The following is a 21,220-nucleotide window of genomic DNA, read 5'->3' as shown; positions in this document are numbered from 1 at the left end:
CTTTTGACCTTAAAGATACAATGCATTAAAAAGTGCAAACAGCTGCTTACAAAACAGTATGTAGAGTGAGGGTATGAAACACTGGATCATCTCCAGGTAGAATCTCGGCGATTTTTAATCCTTTTCTGCCCATTTGTACTTCCTAATTTCTGTGCAATCAACATGTGTTCATCGTGTTCAAAGGAGTGATAGAAGTTTGTGAGTGCCCATGGCAGCCCTCTTCCCCAGCGGGAGCCCTGGAGGGAGGGGCTGGGGCTGGGGCCATCACCCCTGTGACCCCTCCCCAAGGTCTCCTGCCCCGCCCTTCCAGCTCTGCCCTCCCTGATTTGCCAGGTGGGTGAGGGGTGTACAGATGTGGGGCTGTTCATGGTGGGCGGGGTCCACAGTAAAGAAGTAACTTAAATTTGAGTCAGGGCTGGGCCTGCGACGGAACCCTTACCCTTCCTATGGCTGCGCCTATGGTTTTCTCAGAGCAGTAACGAGTACACGGTTGTAGAAGGAATGGTCCACTTAATAACGGGGTGCAGACAGGAAACGGAACCTCATCAAAGGGTGACTCAGAGATGAGGATCAGGGCTGCAATGAGGAAAGGTGGGGGGGTGTGCTGGCTCCTCGGGTCCAGGGAGGCTCCAGGACAGGTACTGCCCCTGGAGGCCCAACCCCAACCTCTGGAGGGAGTCCCCTGGCCACTCTGCCCTGTGACCGTGCAAGCCAGCTAAACTCGGGCTGTGCCCAGCCCTCACTCTTCCCATCCCACTCATTTGAGCGCAGCACCTGCCCTGGGGGCACCATGGCCCCCCTGGAGGCTGCCTAGAGGAAGGGCTGGTCTCCCCAGAGCCTTCCCCCTCCTCCTCTCCTGCAGCGTGAGCTGTGTAGAAGAACTCTCTGCAGGCCAGCACTGGCCCAGAAATAGCCCGTTCCTAGCTTCCTATAATCCACTACGGTGCCGTGAACTCCACTTAGGGTTTTGTTTTTGTTTTTGTTTTTGGTATTCCCTGACTTGAGTGCACTGGTGGCAAAGGAGTTTAGACCCCAGTTTCCCAGGAGGTCAGGGAACCCCAGGGACCTTGGGACATAAACAGCCCCGTCCCCGCCTCGTCCGGTCTCCCCCTCTTTCTCTCTCTTCCCAACTATCGCAGTTAAGCCATGAGTTTCTACTGCTGTTGTTTTCATTAAGTGTCTATAATGAAAGCCCTGCACGTTGAAGGTGAGATTTCTCCAAGAAAAAATAAAACATACCAAGCCTCTTTTTTGGCCTAGGGGCAGGAGGGTTGATAAAGATACTGAATCTACCAGTTTGACAGGTGGACAAAGTGAGACTCCAAAGAAGGGATTTTCCTGAGTCAGTGACCAAGCCAGGAGTCTCCTTCCTGAGCCGGATCCTGATGGAACAATCTTTCATTGGAGGGACTGGGTCAGCCCCACCTGGAGGGCACCTGGCAGAAACCCCAAAACTGCTGCTGTAATTGAATTCCTTGGGGGAGGGGGGCAGAGCAAGTGGCTGTGTTGGGGCTGGGCGGGCTGGTTGGACAGCAGGGAGGACTCCGCAGCCGCCTCTAAGAGCTGCTGGGCTTCCAGAAGTGTGGAAAGGGGTTCAAGGGTAGTCCTGCCCCGCCCCCTCCTTTTACTCACGCGTTTCTGGCACCCCTGCGCGTCCCTTCCTCCTGCTACCCACTGGGACCCTCTGCTCTCCCTGGAAATTCTTTGGTTGATCTGGGATAAGCTGTCCCTAGTTACCTTGGGAATACTTCCTGGGGTCACTTTCCTACCCCTGAGTCACAGTCCTCAGGAGCTTGATGGTCCCCAGGGCCCCACAGCCCTGAGGTTAAGGTGGGGAGAGCTGGGCAAGGAGAGGGGTTCTGCCCTTCCGAAAGCAGTAGGGCTCATAGAGCCTGAGGACCCTAGGTGCGGCCTGCCGGCTGCCTCATGCGCCACCTGCTGGAAATAGGAGGGGGTGCCCAGCTGTCAGGGAAAACAGCAGACTGGTTCCCCTTCTCTCTGGCCTCAGGTGTCCAGAGAATTTCCACCACCACATACCCCAAGCCACAAAACCATCCCTTCTCCCTCCTTCCTGCATCCAGCCACTCAAATGCATCCCACCTCCTGAGCATTTCTCCAGAATGGACCATTGAAAATGCGGATCAGACCATGTGACCCCTTGGCTTCAAACCCTCCCATGGCTCCTTCTCCAGCCTCAGGATGAAAGCGAATTCCTTAACTTGTCTCCCCAGGCGCCACCAGAGCCCTCGGTCCCCCCCCTGGTGGTTCTCACAGTGCTCTGCTCTCATCTTGCACATGCTCTGTCCTGTCCCTGCCCACATGGTCCCCCTGCTGTATCTCATCCTCTGCTTTCACCCCATTTCTGTTCATCCTTCAAGACTTGGCTCAATGGGGGGCGCCTGGGTGGCTTAGTCGGTTAAGCACCCCACTTGGCTCAGGCCATGATCTCAAGGTTCATGAGTTCGAGCCCCGCATCGGTCTCTGTGTTGAGAGCTCAGAGCCTGGAGGCCACTTCGGATTCTGTCCCTTCCCCACTCATGCTCTGCTTCTGTCTCTCTCTCTCTCTCTCTCTCTCTCAAAAATAAATAAACTTAAAAAAAAAAAAAAAAGACGTGGCTCAATGGTCATCCTCTCTGGGAGGCTCCCGGACTCTTCAGCCAGGCTCAGTTGGGGGTCCCTTCAGGCTGGCCCATATTTCCTGGTCATGAGTCTGTCACCCCAACATAGAAGCTGTATTTTATTCACCCTCATATTCTCCCCCTCCACCCTGGCCCCAGGCTCAAGCACAGAACCCAGGGTACAAAGTATTCTCCATAAACGTTTCCCTAGACTTGAGGAAAGCAGATTTCAAAACGCGTAAAGATAAGACATTCTATATCAGCCAGAGAGTCTGCAAGTGAATGTGATTTAAGAATAGATGGGAGAGTCCCCAAGCTGAAATTCTGTGAGTGCATGGAGGTGAGTAAAGCGGGCAAGGAAGGGGTGGGGTGACTGGGAAGGGGAGGGGTCTCTTGGGTGAGTGGCACGTCCCTGGGAACATCTTCGTGAGCCTTGCCAAGCATTAAGGATGGTGTGCAGCCTGAAGAGAGGCCACGGGGAGCATGTGGGGTTTTCAGCAAAGCGTCTAGTGTCCCTGTGGTAACGACTGCAGGCCAGGTGCAGCTTTCAGCATGGGCGCCTGGGCACGGCCACACCCCAGAGGCAGCAGGTATTTCAGGACAGGCAGCTTGGTCAGAAGTAGTCGGAGTCAGGACGGCAGGGGCCGGGGCACATGGAGATGGCTGCACTCTGGTCTGCTGTTACAGGGTGAACTTCTAAAGGAAGCAACCCCGTACTGAATAGACTCTCCAGAAGGACTTGCTTAGGAAGGATTCAGGTCAGCTGAAGACTTCAGGCCTTGCAGCCCAGGCCCCCTGGGCAGGCCATGCACTCTCTACATGGCCAGGTGAGTCCCCTTGAAACAAGAGGGTCGCCGTGTTCTCAAGACCCGTTGGTCTCTTTGTCGATTAGGAGGACAGCATCTTCTGGCTCAGGCCAGACCTCCTCAAGGGTACCCAGCATCCTCTTCCTCATTACTCACAGCCTCCTTGGCTACCTGTTCTCTCCAAGGCCAGGGGCAAGGGCTTATCTCAAGGTCAGGGCCCAGGCCACATCTGGCACTGACATCTGCTCCCTCCTCAACCCATGGCACTTGGGGAGAAGACTGAGTCTGGTTTGCAGAACCTCGGGGCAATCTGGGGTCTCGTGTTGTCCAGGAGTATCATAGAGGCAGGTCATGCCCCTTCTAGAGCCTGACTTAGAAACGACACAGACACGTGTTGGAAATGAGCTGCTGGCCCTATTATAACATCCTCTGTAGTCCAGTCTCTTCCGGTCACCACATTAAGTGCAAAGGAAGGTTATTAATGTTCCCTCTTTGAGGGAACATTTGGAGGTGCCATGTGTCCATTTCTTCATCCTGGGTGCTCGTGACAACACCATCGACCAGACTCTCAGGAGCTCTGTCTGACCCCCAAGTCTCCTTTTTGGCATGTCCTGCCCAGATGCCCAGGAGCGCCATGGCAAAAGCCTTAAGTAGAGTTTACACTGCAGCTGGAAAAAACTGGCTCCACCCCTTGTCCCCTTGAGAAGGCTCTGGAAGGACACGAGATGTAGTAGCAGAGGCTCCTCATGAGTGCAGGCCTGGAAGAGGGGGGCTAGGCCTGAAAGACAAGCCCACCCAACCACAATCAGAAGACTGAACTGCATGGTGTCAGGAGGGTCAGTAAACAACATTCTCCTCTGTGGGAGAGTTTCAGGTGGTCTGTCGGGTCAGAACCTGTCCCTCTTGCTCAACGCTGACTACACAAAACCAGGAGGATAGGTGCATGATCCTGTTGATGGAATGAGCGGTCGAAAGAATCTCGATCCACTGGGAACGGTGGGTTCTAGCTTGCAGCATGAAATGGAAGCAGGAGAAATGGGGTGGCCAGTTCACAAACAGATTCCTGGCTTCATAACTGTTTGTGGAAACAAAAAGACCATAATGGATCAGCTGGCCACAAGTTAGCATATGTCAGTAATGAGGCCTAAGTATCTTACTCTAAGTAATGAGTAATGAGTATCTAAGATGGCTTTGTAATGCTAGACAGCCTGAGAGGTCAAAGGTCGCTCTGCAGAGGCCCAGGGGCATTGTCCTGTGCCACTCAGCCCTGCTCTGGAGCTTTAGACAGCCAAGACCAGATGAGGTAGGGCCAGGGCGGCAAGCCGTGAGAAGCCACCTGTGTCCGGGACAGGATGACCTGAGGGTCAGGGGGAGGGCCAGGAAGGGCAGGGAAAAGCCTCCATTGGATTCTGGTGTTTCCCACTGAAAGCAGCTGGGGACTTGCCCTGCCTGTCTCCTCCCACCACTTCTCACCTGCATTCGCTGAACCTCTATGGACCTGGCCACCAAGCCTCTGTCACAGCCACTGAAGGACGAGAGGAGTCTAGACCAGCCCTCCCAGGGCTCTGTTCCAAACAGAGGGGCTCTGGTTCCCTGTCTCATGCAGCTGGTGCATTCCCAGTCCGAGGATGGGGCAAAATGTGTCCAGGGTCCCCCTAGGCTGTGGGAGAGGACGTAGGGACACCTTGACACCCAGAGGTCACAGGCACACCTGCATCCCCACAGCCAGCCCCTCAGAAGTATTCTCCCAGGAGGCAGGGTGTTGTATGAAGGAAGCAAATGGACAGTTGCTTTTCTGGGTCTCTTTGAAAGGAAAGGTCTTTGCTCCCTGGGTGACCTACGGTAAGAACGCTGCCCTCAGCCCCATTTCATTAGAGAAGGCCAAATCCAAAATGAGAGGCTTGTAGTGACAAGTGTCATGCAATGCCTTTATCCGATGCACAAGTACCGTTAACTGAATCACAGGTACACAAAACATTAAATATACACACTCCCCGGGGGGCGGGGTGTGTGTGTGAATTATACACCAGTCTGTGTCCCTAAGATGTAAGGAGGCATCATCAAACTGTGGGAGGGGCTTCTGAACCACAAACACTTACCCAAAGAAAAGCCAGCTTTAAAAAAAAATTTTTTTTTCTAACGTTTATTTATTTTTGAGACAGAGAGAGACAGAGCACGAATGGGGGAGGGTCAGAGGGAGGGAGACACAGAATCCGAAACAGGCTCCAGGCTCTGAGCTGTCAGCACAGAGCCCGACTCGGGGCTTGAACTCACGGACCACGAGATCATGACCTGAGCCGAAGTCGGCCGCTTAACCGACTGAGCCACCCAGGCGCCCCAAGAAGAGCCAGCCTTTGAGGAACAGGGACAATGGCAAAACTCTTCATTCCCACAGGAGACTTTCTTTTCCCGTTAAGATGCAAGTCCCCAAAACTTCAGTTTGGAAAACAGGTTTCTGGGGGGCTGTAAGGGAGCTGTCATCTGAGCACAAAACTTGCTGCTCAAGCAAGAAGAACAGGGAGAGAGCAGAGATAAAGGCCTTGCACACAGCTAGCAGTTGAGGGGAGCCTTGATTCGGCTGCCCACCGAAATCACCTGCAGCACCCCCCTAAATGTGACTCTCCAGGGCCAGGTTTCAGGTATATGCGGGTTTTGTGAGCTCCCCACGGGTTCTGATGGGCCAGGTGGACTGAGAGCCACTGCCATGGGCAGACCTAGCCCCGCTCCAGGAGAGCAGCCCTTATCCTGAAGGGCAGGGGCACTCCCACCTCACGCACTCCTGAAGTTTCCTGCAGGGGCATGGAGTAGGGTGTCAGGATTCCACTCCTGCCTGTGGCCATCTCCAACCCCACCTTTCCCATGCACCATAGGCAGGTCCCTCTGTGCCAGGCTTGGGGGACCAGATCAGTACAGGTCTGGGAGCGATACATGGGAAGGAGGTGTAGGGAGAGAGCTGGGTCCCTCAGCTATTCTCGGGGTATGAGGGGCGGGAAGCAGTGGGTCACGGGGAGGACCCTGGGCCCCAGAAAGGCCCCAGAAGCTTTGGGGAAGCTTTCAGTTAGTTGCGAGTAGCTGGGATTTGGGGACACACACCTGTCCCCAGCATGTTTGGAGATGTAGAGAGCTCCCCGACAAGGTCCGGGCAGCCTCCGGGGTTGCCTGGGTCCCCAGCGGGGCCACAAGAGAGCTCTTGTGGGGATGGGATGGGCTAACGTGCCAGCAGGAAAACAGACAAGTGACCAGAGCAGTGAGGTCCCCGCCTTGCTTCAGTTGGTTCTTCCAACGTAGAGGACGGTGAGGGAAGGGCTTCAAAATCAACACAATAAGGGGTGCCTGGGTGGCTCGGTCGGTTGGGCGCCCAACTTCAGCTCAGGTCCTATCTCACTGTTCCGTGAGTTGGAGCCCCCTCCGGGCTCTGTGCCGTCAGTCTCTCTGAGACTGAGAACAAAGCCAAAGCTCTGCTTTGGATCATCCGCCTCCTCCTCTCTCTGCTCCTCCTGTGAGCACTTGCTCGCTCCCTCTCTCTCTCTCTCAAAGATAAACAAACGTGTGAAAATAATGATGACATAATCGGACGATTGGAGCAGTGCCTTTACCTGGGGTCGCCGTTGCCGTGCTGGCTGTCAGCCGGGGCCGCCCTCTGCTTCTCGAAGCTGCTCTCAGCTCCCTGTATGTGGGCCCCTCCACCCCTCAGCCAGCAACCGTGCGTCCGATCCTTCTCACACTTGAAATCCCTCTGACTTCCCTGTTGTTTTTCTCTTGCCTCTTCCACCTTATCTCCCTGCTCTCTGGCCGACTCGTCTGCTTCCTAGACTGTGATTAGGGACCCAGTGGGGCCCACCTGGATGTTCCTGGATTGCCTCCTTGAGAGCCAGCTGATTGGTAACCCTAATTACATCTGCAAAGCCCCATCACATCACAGAACAGTATTTGAATAACCAAGGGACAAGAATCTTCAGGAGGCATCATTGGAATTTTGCCTCCGATAGGTTTTTTTTATTGTAAAGCTTCTCACTGTCTTTAATTTGCTGATGTGAACTCTGACTCCCCCAGATGGAGGTGTTTTGTTTTGTTTTCTTTCTTTTTTTCCTATGTCAGGTGTATCTGTTAGGATTAGATTCTGTTGAATGTTCAGAAAATCTAAAATAACAGTAGGCATTCTCGCATGAAATAAGACTGGAGGTTGGCCATTCAGGGCTAACCCGGTGGTTCCAAGAAGCAACAATAACACAGGCTCCTTCTCTGTTTTGTTTACTCCTACCCTTGGGATTGCTTCATGGTACAGATGGCGGCTGGAGATCCAGCCATCACATTCACATTCCAGGCTGGGGGATGGCCTGGACGGGTTGATATCCCTTCTGGATGAGGCACCACCTTCCTCTAAGCAGCCTTCCTAGAAGTCACTTCCAGACCTTGAATGTACATTTCATCAGCCAGAGCTTGATCATAGGGCCACACGTAGCTACAGGGAGATTGGGAAACATGCTCTTTGGGCTGGGCAATCTGCTGGAATAAAGCCAGGGTTCTGTGGCTTAGGGAGAAGGGAAGTGGAACACTGGGTGGATCCAGCCTTCACTGCCCCCTGGGTATTTCAAGCACATTTGACTACAGATGGCTTTTTTTTTTTTTTTTCACAGAGCACACAGTTCAGAAAGTGTGGCTCTTTTCCTTTAACCTGTGGAGAAACGTATTACATCTACCTGCCCCATACATGTACACGTTCTACAGTGGGGACCCCAAAAGTCCCAAAGTGGGGAAAGTATTCTTTCTTTTAAAATTGAGATTATCTATTTATTTAGAGAGAGTGTGTGTGAGAGAGAGAGCGCTCGCACAAGTGGGGGAAGTGCAGAGAGAGAGAATCCCAAGAAGGCTCTAAGCTGCGAGTACACAGCCCGACGTGGGGCTTGATGTCCCAAGCTGAGAGATCATGACTTGAGCCGAGATCGAGAGTCGGACACTTAACCGACTGAGCCACCCAGACGCCCCAGGAGTGAAAGTATTCTCAGACCAAGGTACATAGTACTGAAGAAAATATAAATGGAGAGTCGGAGGATGAAACCCGAGAGACTGAGAACATCAAGGCGTTGGTGGAAGGGTAACCAGCGGGGTGTCCCACGGGATAAATTACTGCCATCTGAGGAAACAGCCTCCCCTCGATGGCCAGGCCAGGAGAACATGTGGGTGAAGAAGGCGCTGGGCCCGGATGCAGGTTGGTCCCTTTAGAAGTGTGATACATGGGGATCGTGGGTGTCAGCAGGATGGGATTCCCCAGGAGGGAATAAGCTGGAACCAAGGACCTAGGCTAAGCCAGGGACCGGGCAGGAAGCGTGGGGTCCAGGTACACACTCAATCCAAGGTCAGTGTGAAGCAACGAGGTGGCCCATGGCCCACCGGCGCGTGGACGGAAGTTTGGCACCAAGGGGAGGCAGCAGGCTGAGCAAAGCAGGGCTTAGGTGAGTGCAGATACCAAGGTACCCGACAGGTGGCTGCAAGTGTCAGCAGGCAGCAGGAGGTCAAGGGCAGGAAGGCAGAGTGGGGCAGCAGGAAGAAGGAGGCCCAAACTCTAGTATGTTGGGGGCCCCCCGGAAGGAGCAGGATCCGGGCATGCACGCTGGAGGCAGACGCTCCAGGGTCGGCTCAAGGACTCCACACTTCTCCACACCGAAGCTCTGATAGGGAGGCTCAAGCAGCTCTTCCTGGGGAGACGTCAGGCAGCTGCGAGCACCCTGGAAACTTTCGGGGAGAGACGGTTTCTGCTTCAGGTCGGTGGGTGGGCACAGCTGGCATCCCCTCTGGTGGAAAATCCTTGGGATTCAGCAGCACGGACGCATCCTGGAGCAGCCCCGGGCCTCTGCACCTCCGTGTCAGCCGAAGGCCGTGGACGGCCTTCCCGGAGCAGCACCGCCATGAACAGCGGCCCACAGATGGCCCCACTGGATCACAACGCTCCCCCACTTAAAACACCTCACGGCTACTTGTGCCCCCTAATAAAGTTCTGCCCCCCCAGTGTTTGTTAAATGCTATGACAGAGATAGTGTTCCGTGTTCACCCAGCCCCAGTTCAGCCTCCTCTTCCCGAGGCTGCCTTTCCCAGCCTCCCTTGTGGTGGGGTTGGGGCCATGCGGTGGATCCCGGTGGACAGGCCGGAAGCAGAGGTGAGGTGAGTTAGCCCCTGGCCAAAGCACAGCAGAGCACGTGTGAGGTCCCACAACTCTCTGCTCCCCTTGCATGGGGATGGCGAGGTTACAAGATGGTGGGGCGTCCATCAGCCTGGATCCCTGGGCTGCTTGGCAGAGACATGGAGACGAGGCACTGAGATCTGTAGTTAATCTCTTCCTGAAACATAACCTAGACTATCCTAGCTAAATACAGCCACCAGATGGACCAGTGTCTTCACATGCAACCCTCTCACAACCAACTGTTATCTCCAGCGCCACACCCTTCTATCCCCAGACACAGCCACCCTGAAGGTGTCTCGGCCCCAACATGCCCTTCTGTCATGCCTGTATCTCTCTGCCACGGGACATCCCGTGTCATGACCCAAGTGCCCTCTTGTGGTTCTCTGTGGTTAAGCCTCCTGTGGTTCCCTGTGTTAAGCATTTTTAGGCAAGGGGTCTCAGGTTTCACCTCTATGCACAGAAGGAATGGCAACACAGAGCCTCTATTTGGGGGGTCCAAAGACTCCCTCAGCACCTTCTCCAGAGCACTTTCCATAATGCCTTCCTCTTCCATCCAACAAGCTGGGGTCAGAGCCATCTCCCCACCACAGGTCATGATCTCCTCCCCTATCCTGAGACCTCTGCTTGTTTCTATGGTAACAACTTTCCAGGCCCGACCCAATGGGAGACTGGGTGACAAGCCAGTGTGTGGGCTCCCTGTCCTGTCCAAGCTGGAGGAGTACAGAGTGCTCACAGGTGTCAGCTAGAAGCAGCCTGTCCCAAGCTGAGTAAATGGGTGTATTGAAAAGGAATGAAGGGGCCCCGGGGTGGCTCAATCGGTTGAGCATCCGACTTCAGCTCAGGTCATGATCTCGCAGTTCATGAATTCGAGCCCCACATTGGGCTCATTGTTGTCAGCTCAGAGCCTGCTTGGGATCCTCAGTCCCCCTCTCTCTGCCCCTCCCGTACTTGCACTCTTCTAGAAATAAGTATGTTTTTTAAAAAAGGAACAAAATATTTAAAACGTGTGTGTGTGTGTGTGTGTGTGTGTGTGTGTGTGTGTGTGTGTAAGGCTGAAACAAAGAGCTATAATTTGGAATCCTTATAAGAAACCTTGGATAAAGGTGTGCTTCCAAAAACTCAAACCAAAGATTCTGAATGTGACTTGAAGTTGTCCCTGGGGAAAGTGCATCTTTCCAAAACAATTAGTCCAACAGAGAACAGGATATGCCACATAATGAGGCAAACTGAAATTGGAACCAAAAAATAATTTCAGGTGCATTTTTCCAAGAGTTCAAAAGACCATTCAGTCCACAAACCTTCACTGAGCACCTATTAGACATCCACCACCATGCTGGGAGCACGGCTGAACGGAGGAATATTTCTGCAACTCCGTTCGCTTAAAAATAAAAAAGGAGCAAACCTAAATTAGTAGGAGCTATTGTAGGGATTGGCGTACAAAGATGTGCTAGACAATGACAAGAAAATAGAATCCTTTTTCTTGTTGTTTCTCTGCAGACAAGGCTTCTAAAGAGACAAGCCATCTTATTTTCTTTTGAAGCAGACAAGCTGGACGTCCCGGATCAAATGTCAGCAAAGTCCATGGGATGTACTAAGACCGACAAACGCTGAACCGGTGAAGTCACTCCGGAGTTATGAAGACATGAAAAGCAAAATACCATCCTGGAAATGTCAGCCCAAACACGTCTCCTATGGTTTTACTCGGCCGCTAGACCAGGAGAGTCCCAGGTCCACTTGCCTTGCTTGTAACCCTGGAGTCCCATCGCCAGGGGCTCCCAGCTCCATATTTACTTGCACTGGGACATCACAGAACCCCTTTTAATCCGTTTCTTCGCTTGGAAGCTTGGTGTATTCATAGCCCCTCCCTCCTAAAGAGGAGGTGATGTGATGAATATTTAGCACTTGAAGTCGTTCCTGCCACATGGCAAATGTTCAACAAATGTTGGTCATTATCATCGGAACCTGGGGCTCATTAATACATCGAAAATCATCGCGGCGTGGCTCTGTGAAAGGGGAGCCATCGGAGGGAAATCATTTAGACCTCCCCAAACTCCTCCAAGGGGACTATGCCACAAGTCAGCCACTCTGGGAGATGACATTTCAGTATTTGGGGAACTCTTCTCCAGCCTAGCTTTCAACAGGGCCCTAAGCACATTCTCTTGAATACCTGCTATGGTGGCACATTTGCACCCTAGCTGCTAATTTTTGGGAAAAGATAAAAGTCGTTTTCAGCCAAGGCTGGTGAAGTGAATAGGCAACCGAGGTGACTCATGCCATCTATTCAAAAGTGGATTATGATGATGACATAAGGAAACCAGTTCTCTTTAGCGGCTCCAGAGAGCACTGGGATTTCTAGGGACCCCTCCTGGGCACTCAGATGACTGGTGCAGCACTGCCACCTGGTGAAGCCTAGGGGAACTGCAGGGCAGTTATTAAAAGGCCAATAAATCCTTAAAAGCACAAAACCGGAAGGCAGAGCTCCTAGACAGCAGCGTACTGGAGTCCAGCAACACTGCAGAGATCTCCTGCCCGCCCCCCTTCACCAAGTGTTCCCCTGAAGTTAAATTAATGCGATCTACTCAGCTAACTCTAAGCCTTTGCCAGGCAATTAGTATTTCCTTCCTTCCTTTTTATTTCTTTTTAAACCCAGAGACATGAATCACATGCACACACACACACACACACACACACACACACACACACACATATATTTAGACATTTTATATATACTGGATGCATAAATCTTAACTGTACCATTTTGACAAACAGATACGCACCGTGCAATCCATACCTCCATTGAGATAAGGAACATTTTCACCACCCTAGAAAATTCCCTTGTGCCTCTCCTCTAAGAGGCAGTGACTCTTGTATTGTCTGTCACTAGGGACCAGTTTTATCTTTTCTAGAGTTCCATGTACATAGAATCACAGTCGGCACTCGTTCAGGAACTCGTTCTTTTTATTGTAGAGTAATATAGTCCATTGTGTGAATATCGCATAATTTGTCTTTCCATTATACTGCTGATGGGCATCTGGGCTGTTTCTACCATTGGCTACAAGAACAGCGCTACATACGAGGAACATTCTGTGGAAGTCTTTTCTGGAACAAATGTTTTCACATCTTGGGCAAATACTCAGGAGTCAGCTTTCTGGGTCAGTGGGTAGGTATATATTTATCTTTATAAGACACTGCCCAACCATTTTCCAAAGTGGTGGTAGAATTGTTACCTTCCCACCTGCAGTATTTCCTTTTATTTCTAAAGTTCGAAGGAGTCCAATTCTATGTGAGCTGCAAAACAAGGCAGCTCGCGTAGAATAAGCCTTCATATAAACTATTGCATCAGCATTAGGTGAAGCAGATGTTCTATAAAACTCGCCACGCTTTAAAATGGAAACACTTGGTTAAAGCATAATATGTCTGCTCATAAGAATGTAACAGCTACCTCCAGATGTCAAAACCATAAAATAAAAACAAAAACAAAAACATCACTTCTCACTAAAAGGAACCAAGGATCCTTGGAGAATGGCTGATTCCAGATTTGGTGCAAGAAAAGAATAAAATGAGGGGCACCTGAGTGGCTCACTCAGTTAAGTGTCTGGCTTTGGCTCAGGTCATGATCTCCCAGTCTGTGAGTTTGAGCCCCACGTCGGGGTCTATGCTGACAGCTCGGAGCCTGGAGCCTACTTCGGATCCTGTGTCTCCCTCTCTCTCTGCCCCTCCCCTGCTCATGCTCTGTCTGTCTCTCTCTCAAAAATAAATAAACATTTTTTAAAAAAGAAAGAATAAAATGAGCCTGGAACCTCCTGCTAAGTCAGAAAACAAGGGCATACTCAAAGGAAAGGATAGAGGGGCTAGCCTGAAGGGCTCCCACTTATCTACATTTTGTCATAACAAAATGATGAGAGATAAAATTCTCAGTACAAATATCTTACAAAGGACTTGTGTCAAGAACATACCAAGAACTCCCACAAATGAATCAAAAAGATAGAATTATTTGAGGGGTGCCTGGGTGGCTCAGTCAGTTAAGCATCTGACTCTTGGTTTCTGCTCAGGTCACTCTCTCACAGTCTGTGATTTCGAGCCCCATGTCAGACTCTGCACTGGCAGCGTGGAGCCTGCCTGGGATTCTCTCTCTCTGTTCTTCTCTTTCACTCTCTCTCTCTCTCAAAATAAATAAATAAATAAATAAATAAATAAATAAATAAATAAACAAAAATTTAGGAAAAAAAACAATTATTTTAAATGGACAGAAGATTTGAGTAGTCACCTTCTAAAAAGTAGATACCCAACGTGGCAATGAGAAAGAATGAAATATGGCCCTTTGTAGCAACGTGGATAGAACTGGAGAGTGTTAAGTGAAATAAGTCATACAGAGAAAGACAGATACCATATGTTTTCACTCTTATGTGGATCCTGGAAACTTAACAGAAGTCTATGGGGGAGGGGAAGAAAAAAAAAACAAGAGGTTAGAGAGGGAGAGAGCCAAAGCATAAGAGACTCTTTTTTTTTTTTTTAATATATGAAATTTATTGTCAAATTGGTTTCCATAAGAGACTCTTAAAAACTGAGAACAAACTGAGGGTTGATGGGGGGTGGGAGGGAGGGGGGGGTGGGTGATGGGTATTGAGAAGGGCACCTTTTGGGATGAGCACTGAGTGTTGTTTGGAAACCAATTTGACAATAGATTTCATATTAAAAAAATTAAAAAAGTAAACAAAAATAAAAAGTAGATATCCAAATGTACAATTAGCATTTGAAAAAGTGATCAATATCATTAGTTCTCAGAACAATGAAAATGAAAACCACCATGACAGACTACTACCCGTGAACCAGGCAATTAAAATTTAAAAGACTAAAATTATAAAGTGTTGAAAAACTGGAACTCTCATACTTTGCTGATAGAGGTGTTGTAAATTGCTAAAGTCATTTGGACGCCATTTGACATTATCTTCTAAAGTTAAACATGTGCCTTCTCCATGACACAGGAATTTACTCCCAAGTATCTATTTCCAAGAGAAAGACATATGCTTACCATGAATGTCCATAACAGTTGTATTCATAATGGTCCCTAACTGGAAACAAGTCAAATATCCATCAACAGTAGGATAGATAAACAAACTGCCGTATATTCATACAACAGAATTTATACCATTAGTGAAAGACAACAAATTGCTGATACATGCAAGATGGTTGGATTACACAAAATGTGGAGTGAGGAAGCCAGATTATATGATTTTTTAAAAATGATGATCAAAAATAAGTAAAACTAGTCAAGGATAGTAGAAACCGAAGCAGCAATTACCTCTGGGGACAGGGAGGTGAGACGCTGGGAAGACGAGGTGGGATGGGGTGGATTGACTGGAAAGAGGAGGCAAGAAGGAGCCTTCTGGAATAATGGAAATGTTCTGTATCTTGACCTAAAGCTGGCCGGTGGTTACATGGATCTGTGTATTTGCCATCCGCGGATCCTCACCAGAGTAACCTCTAGAAGATGTCATTCGGGAAGAAAGAAAATGCCTCCAGAAGGAAGGTCTTCTGGAATGCAAGAAGGAATAGAGATAAACATGTGGGCAAATCCAAACAAACACTGATTGTATAAAACAGTGACCATGTCAGTACTTGTAAAAACAACGCTTAGGATGGGGCGGTCAGTGCGGTATATCGATTGCAAAGACTGACCCAGTTCTTCGCCCCTCCCTGTGTCCACACCCTTTGTAATGTGATTGTTCAGCTCCCTTAATGCAGAGGCGGAGTCTGTTTTCCCCTCCTCTTGAATCCAGGCCAGCCTTGTGACCTGCGTTGGCCAGTAGAATGTGCTGAAAGTTTTGGTGCGCTAAATTTGAGCGGAGGCTTCAAATGGCCTTGCGTGCCTTTATTCTCTTGGACCTCTGCCACCAGGAGAGCATGTCTGAGCTAGCCCCCTGGAATAGGAGGGAGGAGAGCAGAGACATCCCATCCGAGGCCATCCTCCACCAACCAGCCACACAGCCAACCCATCCCTTGACTGTAGACACTGAGATCAGATCAGCAGCACCATCCAGCTGACCTCAGATTCATGAGGAATCATATGTAGCTATTGTTTTAAACCACTAAATTTTATTTAAAAAAATTTTTTTAATGTTTGTTTATTTTTGAAAGAGAGAGACAGCATGTGAGCAGGGGAGGGGCAGAGAGAAAGGGAGACTCAGAATCCAAAGCAGCCTCCAGGCTCCGAGCCGGCAGCACAGAGCCCGATGCGGGGCTTGAACCCATGAACCATGAGATCATGAACTGAGCTGAAGTTGGACGCTTAACCGATCTAGCCACCCAAGTGCCCCGAAGCCACTAAATTTTAGAATGCTTTGCTATGCAGCAATAACTAACTGAGACAGGAGTGATTGAAGCTAAAATATCCCAAGGTCCTTACTGTCTTTGGAGGGATTACAATGAAATTGAATAAGAGTATGAATTAAGCATGCTTTAATATAATTCAGCTTGTTAAAATGTTAACAATAACCATGAAAAAGAATGGAAAGAGTATGTACATTTCAAACCTGTAAAGTAAAAACTAAAATTTGTTAATCAATCCGAAAGAAAACAAGAAAGAAGAGGGGAACAGGCAAAAAGAAAGTACAAGACTAACTGGTATAATATAAAAACATATTAGTGTGATGGTTAATTTTTATAAATACTTCTTTAATGTTTTTATTTTACATCTCAAAATGTATTTATTTTGAGAGAGAGAGAGAGAAAGAGAGAATCCCAAGCAGGCTCCATGCTCAGCCTGGAGACTAACGAGTGTGAGATCACGACCTGAGCTAAAATCAGGAGTCAGAAGCTCAACCGACTGAGCCACCCAGGTGTCCCTGTGACGGTTAACTTGACAGGGCCAGGGATGCCCAAATATCTTGTTAAGCATTATTTGTGCATGTCTCTGTGAGAGCGTTTCCAGAAGAGATTAGTGTTCGAATCGAGGGGCTGAGTAAATCAGAGGGCCCTCTCCGGTGTGGGTGGGCATCATCCAATATGTTATCGGACTAAATAGAACCAAAAGGCAGAGGGTTGAATTGGCTCCCCCTGACTGACTGTTGAGCTGACACACTGGGTCTTCTCCTGTCCTCTGTGCTCTGGGTTCTCAGGTTTGTGGGCTTGGGCTGGAATTTACACTACCAGCTTTCCTGAGCCCCCAGCTTGCAGACAACAGGTCATGGGACTTCAGTCTCCATAAATGCATGAGCCAATTCCTTGTAATAAATATCACTATTTATCCAGTAAGATATATATATATCTATATCTATCTATATATCTATATCTATATATATAGATATATAGATATATATAGATATATAGATATATATATATCTTTTTTTTTTTTAATTTTTTTTAACGTTTATTTATTTTTGAGACAGAGAGAGACAGAGCATGAACAGGGGAGGGGCAGAGAGAGAGGGAGACACAGAATCTGAAACAGGCTCCAGGCTCTGAGCTGTCAGCACAGAGCCCGACGCGGGGCTCGAACTCACGGACCGTGAGATCATGACCTGAGCCGAAGTCGGATGCTTAACCGACCAAGCCACCCAGGTGCCCCTAGATATATATATATCTTATTGGTTGTGTGTCTCTGGAGAACCCTGACTGATACAGAATTTGGTACCAACAGTGGTTCTGGAAAAACAGAATTTTAAGGATAAGTTTCCTGAATTTGTTCCAGGGGTCCTGGAATGGGCTCTCAAATCTGATTGTATTTAAAGACTCAGGGTGCCTGGGTGGCTCACCCGTGAAGCATCTGACTCTTGGTTTCAGCTCAGGTCACAATCTCACGGTTTCACGAGTTTGAGCCCTGCGTCAGGCTCTGCACTGGCAGCACGGAGCCTGCTTGGAGTTGTCTCTGTCTCTGTCTCTGTCTCCGTCTCTGTCTCTCTCTGCCCTTTCCCTACTTGAGCTCTCTGTCTCTCTCAAAATAAATAAATAAACTTTAAAAATAAAATTAAAAAGCGGTGCCTGGGTGGCTCAGTCGGTTCAGCGTCCAACTTCGTTCAGCTCAGGTCATGATCTCATGGTCCGTGGATTCAAGCGCCGCATCGGGCTCTGTGCTGACAGCTCGGAGCCTGGAGCCTGCTTTGGATCCTGTGTCTCCTTCGCTCTCTGCCCCTCCCCCGCTCATGCTCTGTCTCACTCTGTCTCTAAAAAATAATAAATAAATGTTAAAAAAGATTTTTTTAATAAAATTAAATTGAAAAGAAAGACACTAATGATTCTATATCTAGGAGTAAAGAGAGAGCTGATAGTCCCTGACATGATCCGGCAATAGAGATATGCAAAATATCTGCATTGGATATTCCGAACCAACCATTTTGTAAGAAGCAAGGAGCTAGAAGGACCATTTTTGGAAAACTAACTGTAGTCTAAGTGTCTGACATTAAGCTTTTGATAGCCAAGCATCCATTGTAGAGACATCCATCTCGAATACACATATTGCCAGCTGTGTGTCAGTTACTGGTAAAACAACTGGGTGAGAGACCCATGTTCCCCTTTCAGAAAGCCCTGGGTAACATACATAACTGACAGCTGGACTGACCCCACTTTCCCCATCCTGTGCCCTAAGTCCTGCTCTTATGTTTCAAATTCACCAGAGTGAACCCGAGAAATCCTAGGCACCCAACCCTCAGACCCCAATAAAGGCAGAACCCCAGGTCAGCATCTTCTCTCCGTCTCTCTGCCCATGACCTATAAAGATTAGACAGAAACAAATGAACTTGAGAATAGGTAAACAATAGAAAAAATCAATGAAACTAAGAGTTGGGTTATTAAAAAGGTCAATGAAATTGACGGGGGAGAAAGAGAAGGAAGAAACCGTACTATAAACCCACACACACAATTATAGTGGTGGTTAAATGGATATTACATCTGTAAAACTCACCGGACACTTGAAATGGGTGAATTTTATTTATGTAACGGATACTTCTTTATACAGTTAAAATCCCCAAAGTCCCAAAACTAGTCCTTTTAAAAGACTAGTAAAATTGGCAAACCTCTGGAAACACAAGCAAGAGAAAAAGAGGCTATGAATAAGCATTTCAAGGAATGAAAAAGAGGACATAGCATAGTAAAACAGGGATTTTAAAGAAAATACTGTAAAAATATTTGAACAACTTAATGGCAAAAAAAAAAATTTTTTTAGGGGCACCTATGTGGCTTAGCCGGTCAAGTGTCCTACTCTTGGTTTTGGTTCAGGTCATGATCTCACGGTTTTGTGAGTTCGAGCCCCGCATCAGTCTCTGTGCTGACAGTGCGAAGCCTTCTTGAGATTCTCTGTCTCCCTCTTTCTCTGCCCCTCCCCTGCTCACCCTCTGTCTCTCTCTCAAAAATAAATAAACTTAAACAAATAAATAATTTTTTTTTTTTTAGAAAAACGCAATTAAAAAATTTTAGAAATAGTGGGGTGCCTGGGTGCTCAGTAGGTTAAGCGTCCGACTTCAGCTCAGGTCATGATCTCACAGTTTGTGAGTTCAAGCCTGCATTGGGCTCCCTGCTGACAGCTCAGAGCCTGGAGGCTGCTTAGGAGTCTGTCTCCCTCCCTCTCTCCACTCTGCCCTTCCCTTGCTCGCACTCTCTCTCTTAAAAATAAACATTAAAATTTTTTTTTAATTTCAGAAATAGAAAAATCTAAATAAGAAAAAAATAGAAGATCTGAATAGCCCCTAAAACCAACCAAGGTACACACTCCACACGTAATAAATCCAGTTAACGAGGTGAAAGCAACTAAACATTCAAGGAACACAAACTCTTCCAGAAGTGGGAAAAATCATGAAATTGGATAATCCCAAGAATGCAAGTATTCTTTGACATTAGAAAATCTATCATTGTAACTTACTACATTGGGGTGCCTGGATGACTCAGTTGAGTTTAGCTCAGGTCATGATCCCAGAATTGTGGGATCGGGCCCCATGCTGGGCTCCACGCCGCGTCAGAGTCGGCTTGGGATTCTCTCTCTCTCCCTCTGCCCCTTTGCCCCACTAGTGCTCTCTCTCTTTAAAATAAAAAAAAACATTTTAAATAAAAATTAATTAAATAAGTAAATAAGTCATTTACCACCTTAAGAGATGAAAGGAAACCATACGATCATCTCAAAAGATGCAGACTTTACTACTGTTTAAGAAAACTTATTTTTAAAAAAAGATAAAAAGACACATTCCATCGTCATTTTTGACACATTGACATATTCATCGTCATTTTTATTGGGCTACACCATCATAAAGCATACATGATGGACATGTCACAAATGATTACATCAACAATACCTAATAGTTATGTAGCACTTGATAGCTTGCAAATCACTTTGCATCCATTATCTATATAATCTAGCCACTCTGAAGGAGGTATTACATTTTTAAAAACATACAAACGAGGAAACAGATTTAAAAGGATGAAGTGATTTGTCCCAAATCCCAATGATTTTCATTCTTTATTTTGTTGGTTCTCTATGATATCCCGTGTTATGTACCAAATAAAAATGAACAGATATCTACAAATAGATAATACATAATAGAAAAACACCACCAAAATTTCTTAAGTAAATTCTCCAGTGGTTTTTACATGCTCTTGGAACAAATATAAATAAAAAAATTAACCCTATAGTTTATATTCTTAGCCATATCTATCTTTCCTTCTGAAATTTGTAATCTACAATTAAATACTAGTGTTTCAACTTAAAAACTATAGTTCCCTAAAAGGTAGATGAAGCTTGCAGCCTGGTAGTTTCTACCTACCAACTGGCCAACTTACATTTGAGGAACAAGTGAGCATTCCTCTTGGTCCTTAATCCTAACTGGTTGCAGATGACCTATGCACACCACAAGGCTTTGACAACTTGACCTGTGATTTTGGTGCCAATTGAAAGGATGTCATGGGACATGTAGTAGTATTTTCCCCTATTTCTCTAGAGTATGGATATTATGTATAAAACCACATAAGATGATTCTGAAAGGTGGAGAGAGTACAGACTGGTCCTTCTCCAAGACCTGGAGAACAACACAGCACTGAGTTCCTTGGGTTTTGGTTTTTTGTTTTGTTTTGTTTTGCTTCATTTATCCCAGACCAGATTCTGACGAAGCTGGCAACTAAGAAATGTCAATGGGCACAGGCCAAAAAGGGCCCAAGAAAAGTCTGTTCTTTCTAGACAAAGGAGGAGGAAAGGAGTGGCCTAGCAAGACAGGCAATTTTTAGACCATACCCATCCTACTCCAGCCAAACACTAAAGACCAAATGGGGAGCCTACACTTCTACCCTCTCCGGTCTGTGATAGGCTCCTCAATGCCCCACCCCCACACCACATTGGTGTCAGAGAGGGTCAAGTCAGGGACAGAATTTTCAAAACCAACCCCTTCCCCATTCCACCCTGGCAGTGTCATTGGAGACACTGTGGGGAGAGTAGGCCTCCAATTCTACCCAGAGACAAGATATTTCTCCCCTTCTTTACTGGTTTGGTGTCAGTAGAGGCCTAGTGGGGAGTTGTAACTCCCACCCCTACCCAGCAGTAGTGAGGACCCCGATCCAGGTGTCAGTAGAGGCCGGTGAACCTGCATTTCCAACACCAACGTATAGTAACAAGGCAGTCTCCCCTCAGCCCTTTCTTCACC

The 21,220-nt window shown here is 47.9% G+C and overlaps 1 long non-coding RNA gene across 1 annotated transcript; it reads left to right on the top strand.

Annotated features, from left to right (window-relative positions):
* The first annotated feature begins 9,474 nt into the window (after window positions 1-9,474).
* LOC109265375 (uncharacterized) lies at window positions 9,475-11,838 on the top strand. Its single transcript, XR_002079161.2, has 2 exons — window positions 9,475-9,583; window positions 11,100-11,838. It is a non-coding gene; the product is annotated as an uncharacterized LOC109265375 (long non-coding RNA).
* Window positions 11,839-21,220: the final 9,382 nt, after the last annotated feature.

This window comes from Panthera pardus, unplaced genomic scaffold (assembly GCF_024362965.1).
Source record: "Panthera pardus isolate Hobbes unplaced genomic scaffold, ASM2436296v1 HiC_scaffold_26, whole genome shotgun sequence".
NCBI classification, from domain to species: domain Eukaryota; kingdom Metazoa; phylum Chordata; class Mammalia; order Carnivora; family Felidae; genus Panthera; species Panthera pardus.
The sequence above is the reverse complement of the archived record's forward strand: the minus strand, read 5'-3'. Positions and strand labels throughout refer to the sequence as shown.